Source organism: Manis javanica, chromosome 9 (assembly GCF_040802235.1).
Source record: "Manis javanica isolate MJ-LG chromosome 9, MJ_LKY, whole genome shotgun sequence".
In the NCBI taxonomy this organism is placed as follows: domain Eukaryota; kingdom Metazoa; phylum Chordata; class Mammalia; order Pholidota; family Manidae; genus Manis; species Manis javanica.
The window spans coordinates 29,926,626-29,939,084 of NC_133164.1; the positions used below are offsets into that span (position 1 = coordinate 29,926,626).

Here is a 12,459-nt window from a genome sequence, read left to right on the forward strand (position 1 = left end):
ATACCTTTTTCCATCCCTTGACTTTAAGTCTGTGCATGTCTTTGGGTTTGAGGTGAGTCTCTTGTAAGCAGCATAGGGATGGATCTTGCTTTTTTATCCATTCTATTACTCTGTGTCTTTTGATTGGTGCATTCAGTCCATTTACATTTAGGGTGATTATTGAAATGTATGTACTTATTGCCATTGCAGGCTTTAAGTTTGTGGTTACCAAAGGTTCAGGGTTAGCTTCTTTACTATCTTACTGTCTAACTTAACTCGCTTGTTGAGCTATTATAAACACGGTCTGATGATTCTTTATTCCTCTCCCTTCTTATTCCTCCTCCTCCCTTCTTCATATGTTGGGTGTTTTGTTCTGTGGTCTTTTTAGGAGTGCTCCCATCTAGAGCAGTCCCTGTAGGATGCCCTGTAGAGGTGGTTTGTGGGAGGCAAATTCCCTCAACTTTTGCTTGTCTGGGAATTGTTTAATCCCTCCTTCATATTTAAATGATAATAGTGCTGGATACAGTAGTCTTGGTTCGAGGCCCTTCTGTTTCATTGCATTAAGTATATCATGCCATTCTCTTCTGGCCTGTAGGGTTTCTGTTGAGAAGTCTGATGGTAGCCTGATTGGTTTTCCTTTGTAGGTAACCTTTTTTTTCTCTCTGGCTGCCTTTAATACTTTGTCCTTGTCTTTGATCTTTGCCATTTTAATTATTATGTGTCTTGGTGTTGCCCTCCTTGGATCCCTTGTCATGGGAGTTCTGTGTACCTCTGTGGTCTGAGAGGCCATTTCTTCCCCTAGTTTGGGGAAGTTTCCAGCAATTATTTCTTCAAAGACACTTTCTATCCGTTTTTCTCTCTCTTCTTCTCTGGTACCCCTATAATGCGGATATTGTTCCACTTTGATTGGTCACTCAGCTCTCTTAGAATTCTTTCATTCCTGGGGATCCTTTTATCTCTCTCTGCATCAGCTTCTCTGCATTCCTGTTCTCTGTTTTTTAGTCCATTAATTGTCTCTTGCATCTCGTCCATTCTGTTTTGAAGTCCTTCCAGAGCTTGTTTTATTTCTGTATTCTTCCTCCTTAGTTTTTGCATATTTCTTTGCAAGTCCATCAGCATGGTTATGACTTTTGTTTTGAATTCTTTTTCAGGAAGACTGGTTAAATCTATCTCCCCAGGTTCCTTCTCAGGGGAAGATGTAGAAGATGTTGAAGCTGTCTGGGTTAGTCTTGTCTGGATCAAATTTTTTTGCCTTTTCATGTTGATAGGTACAGTGGAGTGCTATTGATGCATCTATCAGCTGGGAGAGTCAAGCCTCTTTCCACTTGGCTCCTGGCCTTTCTTTACCTGGACAACTGGGACCCCTTGTGGCTTGTGTTGGACAATTGTGTGTAGACTGGGTCTTTTTATCTTGCCCAGCAGGTATGGGGGAAGCTCCCTTGCTGAGGGCATGGCCAGCCTCAGGCTGTTGTTCTGCTATGACGGGGCCCCGGAGCGGTAATGGACGGGGGGCTGTTTGACTGTTTACCTCCGTGAGGGGTCTCAGAGCTCTTGCCCTGTGGGTTAGTGCACCCAGAGTTCCCTGGAATTTCCAGCTGCTGGACTGTGACCTGGGATGTTTCTTTCCTGCAATGGGGTCCCTGTCCCTTTAAGACTTTCAAGGAGCACTTGCTTTTCTTTGTCACAGGGGCTCCAGCTTCGGGACCTGTTCACAGGTCTTACTGTACTTACTGTTTCCCTAGTTTCCAGCACCCCACGCATACACTGTGTGTGTGCTCTGATGCGGATGGCTAGGGCTGGGTGTTTAGCAGTCCTGGGCTCCCTCTACCTCCCTTCTCCAACTCCTCTCCTCCCGTCGGGAGCTGGGGTGAGGGGCCTCAGGTCCCGCTGGGCTGGGGCTTGTATCTTACCCCTTTCACCAGGCGCTGGGTTCTTGCAGGTGTGGATGTAGTCTGGCTGTTGTCCTGTGTCTTCTGGTCTCTCTTTTAGGATTAGTTGTATTTGTTGTATTTCCAAAAATATATATGTTTTTGGGAGGAGATTCCCCCTGTCCTACTCACACCACCATCTTGGCTCCGCTGTCTACTTTATTCCTTTTCATGGCTGAGTAAATATCCTTTGTATGGATATGCTATATATTTATCCCTTCAGCTGTTGGGCACTTGGGCAGTTTCTAATCTTTTATGAATAATGTTGCTGTGAACAGTCTCTATGAGTAGTTGAATGGACATGTGTTTTCAATTCTCTTGGGTGAACACCCAGGAGTGGAATTGCTGGTATCAAATGGAAATTCTATGTAGAGCTCTGAGGAACCTCCAAACTCTGTCCACAGTGGCTGTACTATTTTATATTCTCATCAGCAATATAAGAGGCTTTCCAATTTCCCTATCTTTGTCAATACTTGTCTATAAACATTTTAAAAATGGAAAACAGCATCTTAATTGTCTTTTGTGATTATTGTCAACCTGCTATTCACATTAAGTGTCCTATACCTTGGTTTCACTTTTCTCTGTTGTCTCTTCTCAACCCTCTGAGGTTATCTGTGTAACATTCCTCTGTAAACATTCCTTTTATTAGTGTGTAAAATCATGGGATTTTTTTGGTAATTTTTTATGTGTCACTGGGAAAAACATTGGTGTATTGCTTCATAACAAATGATCCCCAAATTCAGCAGCTTATGACTACAAACATTTGTTATCTATTGTTTCTGGGGGTCAAGAGCTCATAGGCAGCTTAGATGTGCCCTTTAGCTCAGGGTGTCTCACAGGACTTTAATGAAGGTGTGGATGAAACTGTGGTGTCACTCAGGCCTCATGAGGCAGTGAGATGCTCCCAAGCTCACTCATGTGGTTGTTAGCAGGATTCAGATCCTCACCAGTTGTTGGGCCTCAGTTGGTTCTCCATTCCTTCCCACATAGGCCTCTTCATAGGGCTATTCACTAGTTGACAGTTGGCTTTATCAGAGTGAGCAAGATAAAAGTTGCAATCTCTTTGAATCTAAATCTAGCAGTGACATCTCATCTCTTTCATCACATTCTAGTCATTAGAAGTTAGTCCCTTGTTCCAGCCCACCCTCAAGAAGCATAAATCTCACAAGGGCATGAATGTCAGGAGGTGGAGATCATTTCAGAGGCTGACTACCATAATATTTTTAAGGCAAGGGACAAAGAGTTTCAAAATAAGTCTATTCTCTAATATTTTTACAAATCTAAGTACTTTAACATGAAGATTTGGGGTGTTTACTTATATAACACTAGGATATTTCTTAAAGTAAAATATATGTCTTCAAGCATTTTTATCACTTGGTGATCCAGGGAAGTTTGGTTGAGACAGAAAAGTAAGTTTGGAATGAATCAGGAGAACTGAGTGCTACGTTGAGGCCTAATATTAACAAAAATTCATGATCTGCTTGTGCAAAGCCTATAAACTTTTTGCTTCAGTTTCATTATCTATAAAATCAAAAGGTTTTCCATCCCTTTTCCATCAGGGGCTTTCAAGCTTTGCAACCCACAAGACAAAATTCACTTTACATGGAGACCAGACTGGTACACATGTATATGGAACCAGTTCATAGATAATTGAAATAAAGTTTCTAGAAATTATATTTACTTTTACTAACTACAAAGCTCTCTGGTATTTTCCTTTGGATTCTATTCTAATTCACTAAATTATTTTATTCTATTCAATACAAAAATTGATTTGACCCAGATAAATTCTTTATTACCTTTGTTTCCGTATAAAGGTTCCTTTTCTTAACACCTCCTCCAAAAGAGGAGAATGCAGATATCTCATTGTTTCTTTCTCCCCTACTGTCTTCAGTGAGTGACTTGCATATTCATGGTAGCAAGTGGTGACTACAATGCCAGGCATCAGTTGAAACAGACTCAACTGCTACATATATATATATATATATATTTTTTCCTATTATTTTGCTGCCTGGATTTTGGATGTGATGGCTGACAATGCAGCAGCCATTATGCAACCATGAAGACAAAAGTCTTCAGAGGGCAGGGGAGCAGGAAAAAACACAGGAGTCAGTCCTTGATGATATCATGGAGCCCCTGTTATCACTTGACTGATAACCCAAAACGTGTTGTATATGATGAGCCACTATTAAGCATATTTTCTGTCATTTACTGATGAATATAATCCCTAACTAATATAACTTTAGTTTTCAGGGTTTCTTTCAAATGACTTGGAAAAATCTTGTACCTTTTTTATTTATGTGTGTTTTGGGTGGGTGTTCTAATAATAAATATACAGGTAAATGCTATGATTACTTAGGTAGATATCACATGTTAAACAAACTATCAATTCCTCAATTTTGAGTTAGAAACCACTCTATGTGTCCTTCACTAGTCAGGCTTCTCTCTCTTCTCTTTGGAGATGCTATGAACAGTGTTTGGGGGCTCTCCTCCCATGCATTTGCTGCAGCCTAATCCCCATTGTGATGGTATTTTGAGGGTGGGGACTCTGGGAGGTTAGTGGGTCATGAGGGCAGAACCCTTAAGAATGGAATCAGTGCCCTTCTAAGAATGAATATGAGGGAGGACAGGGAGAAGGTGGTGCTTACAAACCAGGAAGTGGGCCATCTCCAGAAATAAGATACATTGGTACCTTGATCGTGGACTTGTAGCTTCCAGGAATGTGAGAAATGTTTGTTGTTGAAGCCACCAGTCAATGGTATTTTTGTTATAGTAGCATAAACTAAGATAAGCGATAACCACTATCCTGATTTAGGATAATCTGTCCCTTGTTTTATAACTTTAGATCCTGTATATATCTTTAAAAATGTAGTTTAGTTTTGTTCTTTTTGTTTTGAACTTCGTAAATTAAAATAACTTTCTAAAACCTGTATTTTTTCCAACATCATGTTTGCAAGATTGAACAGACTCAGCATTCTACATAAATATAGCATGCAGCTGGAGTTTATTTTTCAATAATGTACAGTATTCCATAAAGCATTTAGCTTTCATTTATTTCCATTTCTATACAGTATTTCCTGTACCATGTAGCAGTAGTTCATTTACTTATATTTCTATATAGTATTCCACGTAATATGTGGCTGTAGTTCATTTGTTTTCTTTGCTATACAGTATTCTATATGTGAGCTTTCCATAATTCTACTTTCAATAGAAAGCATTTGATGGCAGTTTAGAACTATTATAAATGATGCTAAGAAGATTGTATCTCCTGATGCTCAGTGTGTTAAGAGTTTCTCTGGGGTAAATACCTAGAAATAGCATTATTATGTCACAGGGATATGAATTTCCAATTTTATAAGAAAATGCCAAACTGTTTTCCCAAGTGGCTGTTGCTTTACTTTTCTACCCATTTTCTGAGCATTCACATTGTTTCACATTATTTTATTCTTTTACTCTTCCATATTTAAATTCTTCTTTACAATGAGTATACATATTTACTTTTAGAAAGAGGTTTTTTAAAATTTCAAATAACACCTGTTCTTACAGAGGGAATAAACATTATACGGTCACTTAAGAATACATAGATAGGGAATGAATTTTGAATCCTTGAAAAATGCTGTGATATTATTGATGGTTAACTATGGCTTTACAGCATATTTGTAGCTGTTAGCAAAACAAATAGAAAACAATCTTCCCATTCTCAATATAAATGGTCACTTTGTATGTCTGTTATGATGCTCACACAAAGTAGAGTATTTACTCGCAAGTCCCAGATAAATAAGACAAGGAGAAAGATGTGAATTCCATTATCTGATTTGGGGATAGTAAAGAAATTTACCTCCCATTTTTTTTTTCTGTAATAAAACTGCTATGTGGCAACTGTGGAGATTCTTGAATTGTAAGATAAATGGCTGTGATTTTTATAGAGTGTTGGTATTTAAACAGAAGCATGAACTATCACAGGGCTTGAGAAAATAAAGGTCTTTTTCTCTCAGGAGATCACTGTCTCATTTTGGGGAATGATATCTTTCTGAAATGTGCACTGCTTTCTTGGTGTTCTGGATGCCCTGTGAGACCAGTGAAGTCCTGGGAACCTTGACAGCAGCAAAAAAAAATTAGCATCAAAAAAATGCTACACGATTAAGAGGAATAATATTTTTGCCTGGGAAAATATGTCCTTACCTTGTGAACTAATCCACACAAAACGTATATTGATTTAGGTGGGCTTACTTGTAATATGAAATAGAGAACTTTTAAGGGAAAGTCCTTACTGCATTTAAAGTGTTTAAAACTGGTTTTGAACATATCGTGTAGCTACGTCTACCACATTTTTGAAATTATATACCCTATCAGTTAAAATTTTGTAACAAACTCAATAAATATGTATGTATCATACATTATTTACTTACACTATTGAACTAATTAGTATAAAACACATGAAATAGACATTTTAAAAGATTAAAAGCTGAGATAAACATTGATTTTTAAAGTATTTTCTTTCATACTACAAAGATACTGTTGTATCCACAAATGTACTAAAATGAGAAAAGTACACTGAACATTTTTTTAAAATCTCCATTTAGCACTTAATGATAAAGCAATTTAAGGTCCTGTTCTAGGTAATTATTTGGATACTAGATTTTAAGGCTATGACAGCTGAAAAATATATTTCACAAATGTACCTAGACTTCAATAATTCTGTTTTCCAAATAATAAAACATATTTTTCAATCTCATCTCCAATTTTCAAAGCATATGTTGAAAATAAGGTAATGACTATCCTTTTTTCCCAAATATTAAATCCAGTAGGTGCTACATGTTAATATTTTTAACTAGCAGATATATACTCTATTGAGACTTTATTTGAAAGCTCTTAAAACAGGCTAAAAAGCCTATTTCCAAGTTTTTCAGTATGTGCACATATGGTTTTTCTGAGAGGCTTATTTCTTTATTTTTCAATGACTGAAATCCCATAAAGATGGAAATATTTTTAAACATCAATGTCCAAAATGCTCTTTTCATTGCATGAATTTCCAGAAAATATACATACAAGTGTTGCGACTTATTGTTAATCTATACATTTAAAGTACTTTAGGTATATTAGTTTTTTAAATACATCTTTTCAGAGTAACATTTCTGCTGACTTATTTTCATTAGATTAAAAAGGTCAGCAAAGACGACACTCCTGTCTTTTGCAAAAGCAAAGGATACAACTCATCCTTTAATTGGAAACTCCCTTAATACTTTGCTGTGACAGCCAGTGACTCTCTGGATACTTCAAAAGATTCATATATGTTTACTCCCCAAGCCATTAAATATTGTAAGTATCTCTTCCTGTTTTACAAATCCCCTTTGGTGAGATGAAGCTGGAGCTATGACCGAGAGCAAGGGCCACACTGCTGTCCAGCTCCAGGCACCTCATTCATATTATACTGTGGGTGATTGGACTTCTGCAACAGGAACCCTAACTGTACCTTGTAATAGTTGTATTCACTGGATTTGCTTCTGGTGTCAATTCTTAGCTTCAGTATCTTGGGTACGATTGATGTAATGAATTAGTTTCACAAATGGGCTCTTAATGCAGTTCTTGATGCGGATTTCTTCCTCTGTTCCAGTCACAGGCAACCATCTGCTGTGGTTCACATAAAAAAGTAGTTCCTTATATATTTCATTACTGGAACAGCACAGATAAAATACTGTAAGCTGAGATATACCATCATCCATAGTTTCACTCGGAAGAACAAATCTACCCCAATGTGTGATTTGTGGCTTGTTTGTTCCTATCTTGGCAATACCTTCTATTGCCCGGCAGTGTTGCTGAAAAAGACATGGTTTTAGATTGTGTCTCTGTGGTTTTCAGTGCATAGTCTCAGTACATTTTACTATTGCTGGAAGGAGAATTTCCTCATTGGTTCATGGTACTCAGTTTTTCACAGTATAGTGAAAGAACCTCAAGAGACTTTTAAACCTTTGACACAATGCTTGATAGAGAAATTTGATAAAATATTACCCTGAATATGACATATACATCCCTTAAAATTACCACGTTGTATCCTTGTCTTGGGTGCTTATTTTTTTATATGTTGCTAATATGGCTTTATGAAATCACTAATATAATACACATATATTTCAAATACTTGTCTTGATTATTTTGAAGAATTTGCTAATTCTTTTTTTATATGTTGCTAATATGATGGCTTTATGAAATCACTAATATAATACACATATATTCCAAATACTTGTCTTGATTATTTTGAAGAAGCAATAACCATCTGATAATAAGGTATAATGTGGTTAGTGAAGAGCTTGTATAAGGAGTGGGAGATGTCGGCTCTGTCATTTAATTATTTGTTTGAGCTTGGATGATATTAGCTACAATTTGTAGTTTCTTTACAAGAGTCTTTTAAAGGCATCTGCTACATTTTGTGAGGGTTACCTTCCTTAAGTTTCATTAAAATTAAGTGATATACTTGTGAATCCACTTAACTGTGTCCAAGAACACTGTAATTACTTGTAATAGTTGAAGAGAAGAGATGAGAATATTACAGTTAATACTCTAGGTCAAAAAAAATCTCTTCTTTTTCTTTGTTTTGTTCTTAATACTCTAGATCTCTAGTATCTAATTCACTTCCAGTAGGAAAATGGCAGTTACTCATTTACTTGGTCTGTAAATTATTTCCAGAAACTTGGAGACATAATACTATCCTCCTGGTAAGTTTTTAGCATAGCATTTCTTTTTAAAGACACAGCCCTTATAATCTCAGAATTTTATGGTTAATTGTACTTTTATTTCTCTATTTTTAAAGAAAATTTTCCTGATTATATAGTTAACACCTCTTCATTATAGACAAATTTGAAGACAAAAGAATAAAGAAACTTAAGAGGCTCATACTCTGACCACATGTAGAGAATCTGATGATTTTTGTGAATAAACTTTTAGATCTAGAGCTATGCACATATACACTTCTGTTTATATATTTATATAGCTATATTTATAATATCTATATTTATAAACATAAATTAAGGTGAGAATCACACTAGACACATTGTTTTATAACTGTTTTCTCTTTCTTAAAATATTGACACATCTAGTAATATTTTATGTAAGTCATTCTCCCTATATGTCTGTCCCCACTTATATAATTTTGAAGTGCCTGTCTTCAGTCTTGCTATCTTGTATGACTGCAAATCAAGTTACTAGACTCCACAAGAATTTAACTTAATTTTGTGGCTAGGCCATAACTTACAAAAAGGCGTACAAGAAGGCATGTCATGACACATTAACAATGGTTTCTTTTTTATTAAAAACACAGTGTAAAAGGCTTTGTACATTCTTATGATATGAAGCTACCCACAATGATTATGAAAGGTATAACTCAGTAAAACATACAGTTAATATGGATACTCTGGGTGAAATTTGGCTAATGTTTTAGGGTTATCAGGCTGTGGTTCCTTCCTCATTCGGCTCCCTCAGAAAAGTTTTAGAGTTATTTTTTAAAAAGTCATTGCACAAAAAAGTCTTCAATGACACAAGACAAAGCTTTACATGCCTTAGTAAATGACAAGAACAAGTAACAATCTGAAGGAAAAGCATTTACTGACATATACAGTGACAAGAAATGAACTAATTGTAATAGTGCTGGAACAGAGTGATTGATGAATTCATGTCAGGCTGTCCCAAAGATTTGGTTTTTAGACTAAAGAAATTTACCTCTGTTACAATGCAAAATACGTCTCTATTTTCAAACTCAAGTCATTTATATATGTAAAATATTATCTATTTCCAAACTCAACTCATTTATATAAAGGACTAGAGATATGGTTAGATGATCAGTCTTACTGTGGGAACTGAGTTAAATGATAGTATTAGGAAAAAACAGTTGAAGGAGAGTCCTCTATAATTAAAGACTTGACGTCTTTTTTTTTTTTTTTTTTTTTTTTGAGAGGGCATCTCTCATATTTATTGATCAAATGGTTGTTAACAACAATAAAATTCAGTATAGGGGGGTCAATGCTCAATGTACAATCATTAATCCATCTCAAGCCTAATTCTCGTCAGTCTCCAATCTTCTGAAGCATAACGAACAAGTTCTTACATGGTGAACGAATTCTTACAGAGTGAATAAATTCTTACATGGTGAACAGTACAAGGGCATTCATCACAGAAACTTTCGGTTTTGATCATGCAATATGACCTATAAACCATCAGGTCAAATATGAATATTCATTTGATTTTTGTACTTGATTTATATGTTGATCCCACATTTCTCCTATTATTATTATTATTTTTATTTTTAATAAAATGCTGAAGTGGTAGGTAGATGCAAGATAAAGGTAGAAAACATAGTTTAGTGCTGTAAGAAGGCAAATGTAGATGATCAGATGATCAGGTGTGTGCCTATGGACTAAGTATTAATCCAGGCTAGACAAGGGCAGCAAGACATCCACGGATGCAGAAGATTTCTCTCAAAGCAGGGGGGGTGAGGTTCTGAGCCTCACCTCTGTTGATCCCCAAATTCTCACCTGATGGCCCCCCTGCGACTGTGCCTGTCTTAGGTTGTTCCTCCCTTGAGGAATCTTACCCGTCTCTGGCTAACCAGTCATCTTCCGGGGCCATACAGGGAAATGTAAAGTTGGTAAGTGAGAGAGAAGCCATATTGTTTGCAAAGGTTAGCTTTTAACTTCTTTGCAGATTTATGCCCTGTGGCTTCTATGCCCAGCACTTGTCTCGAGGTATCTTTACCACCTGGAGGAACTATGATACTCGGTAAATTCGATATGAGGCACGAATTCTATTTAAGGTTTGTAATTAGGAAGGAAGAAGAAAAGCTATAGATGTAGCATATGAAGGAAACTTGGGAGGATTGATTATTTCTTTGACATATCTTCTTGTATAGTACCTTAAGTATGTACAGGTTTTAAACTACTAACTAATTTGCACACACATATTAACATAATAGGAATACGGTGACATAAACAAAGCAAATCTATAATTACCAGCCATCTCCAGTGAAGCCAAGAAAACCATTTAGGCACCCTAGGCATTTGTGAAAATTTATCTATGATATGATGGATATTTTCGAACTGTACTTGAACCATCAGACAAATTAAAGCAGCCCATTTCTGGGATCTGTTCACATCCCATATGTTCTTTTAACCATAGATAGTCTATAGTCATGAGATTTTGGGGTGCTACAACTTGCACCCCTCCCAACTCCTGGTTGAGTTCCAACAGTACAGATCCAGTCAAATTCGTTGTCTCACTGTATGCACATGCCAGCCTAGACATCTCCCTCCTCCTTCTTATGGCAAGTCCAGGAGACGGTGGGCTGGATGCAGCCACAACCGCAGCATCGTCCGGATCCCTGTGGAGGCTTTTTGATGATCATCCCCCGGCACGAGTCCTCCAGAGAGTGCTGATGCCGGAAGCTCCTCCTCATATCGTATCTTAGTTCATTTTCTGGGTATCCAAGCTAGGCCTTGATCTTCTGCCTAGAAACAAACAGACCCTTTGCCCACACTTTGACATGCCCTCTATACCACTGTGCAGAACTCATTGGAGGTCAGCACACAGTAACTGCTTTTTTTTTTTTTTTTTTTTTTTTAATTAAGAGAAAGGAATATTATCAGAAAAGAGTACCTCCATAGCTGATCATCTGACACCCTTTAAGTGATCAACATTAAGGATATTTAAAGCATGCGTTGATCTTTGATTTACCAATAGTTTTATCCTGTTAAGGAGTAATCCCCCTTTTCTTTCTTTCTTTCTTTTTTTTTTTTTTAATTTTTAATCTACACTTACCTGAAGAATACTATGTTTACTATGCTCTCCCCTATATCAGGTCCCCCCTAACAACCACATTACGGTTACTGTCCATCAGCTTAGCAAAATGTGGTAGAGTCACTACTTGTCCTCTCTGTGTTGTGCAGCCCACCCTCCCCTTTCTCCCTCCCCCCCATGCATGCTAATCTTAATACCCCCCTTCTTCTTCCCCCCCCTTATCCCTCCCTGCCCACCCATCCTCCCCAGTTCCTTTCCCTTTGGTACCTGTTAGTCCATTTTTGGGTTCTGTAATTCTGCTGCTGTTTTGTTCCTTCAGTTTTTCCTTTGTTCCTATACTCCTCAGATGAGTGAAATCATTTGGTATTTCTCTTTCTCCGCTTGGCTTATTTCACTGAGCATAATACTCTCCAGCTCCATCCATGTTGCTGCAAATGGTTGGATTTTTCCACTTCTTATGGCTGAGTAGTATTCCATTGTGTATATGTACCACATCTTCTTTATCCATTCATCTACAGATGGACATTTAGGTTGCTTCCAATTCTTGGCTATTGTAAATAGTGCTGCGATAAACATAGGAGTGCATCTGTCTTTCTCAAACTTGATTGCTGCGTTCTTAGGGTAAATTCCTAGGAGTGGAATTCCTGGGTCAAATGGTAGGTCTGTTTTGAGCATTTTGATGCACCTCCATACTGCTTTCCACAATGGTTGAACTAATTTACATTCCCACCAGCAGTGTAGGAGGGTTCCCCTTTCTCCACAGCCTCGCCAACAT

General features: G+C 37.2%; 1 long non-coding RNA gene across 1 annotated transcript in view; it reads right to left on the reverse strand.

Annotated features, from left to right (window-relative positions):
* Positions 1 to 12,459, reverse strand: part of LOC140843507 (uncharacterized) — a 69,481-nt gene that overhangs the window by 37,881 nt on the left and 19,141 nt on the right. Inside the window, exon 2 of the long non-coding RNA XR_012121341.1 lies at positions 7,378 to 7,535. This is a non-coding gene — a long non-coding RNA (uncharacterized lncRNA). The remainder of the gene's footprint in view (positions 1 to 7,377; positions 7,536 to 12,459) is intronic.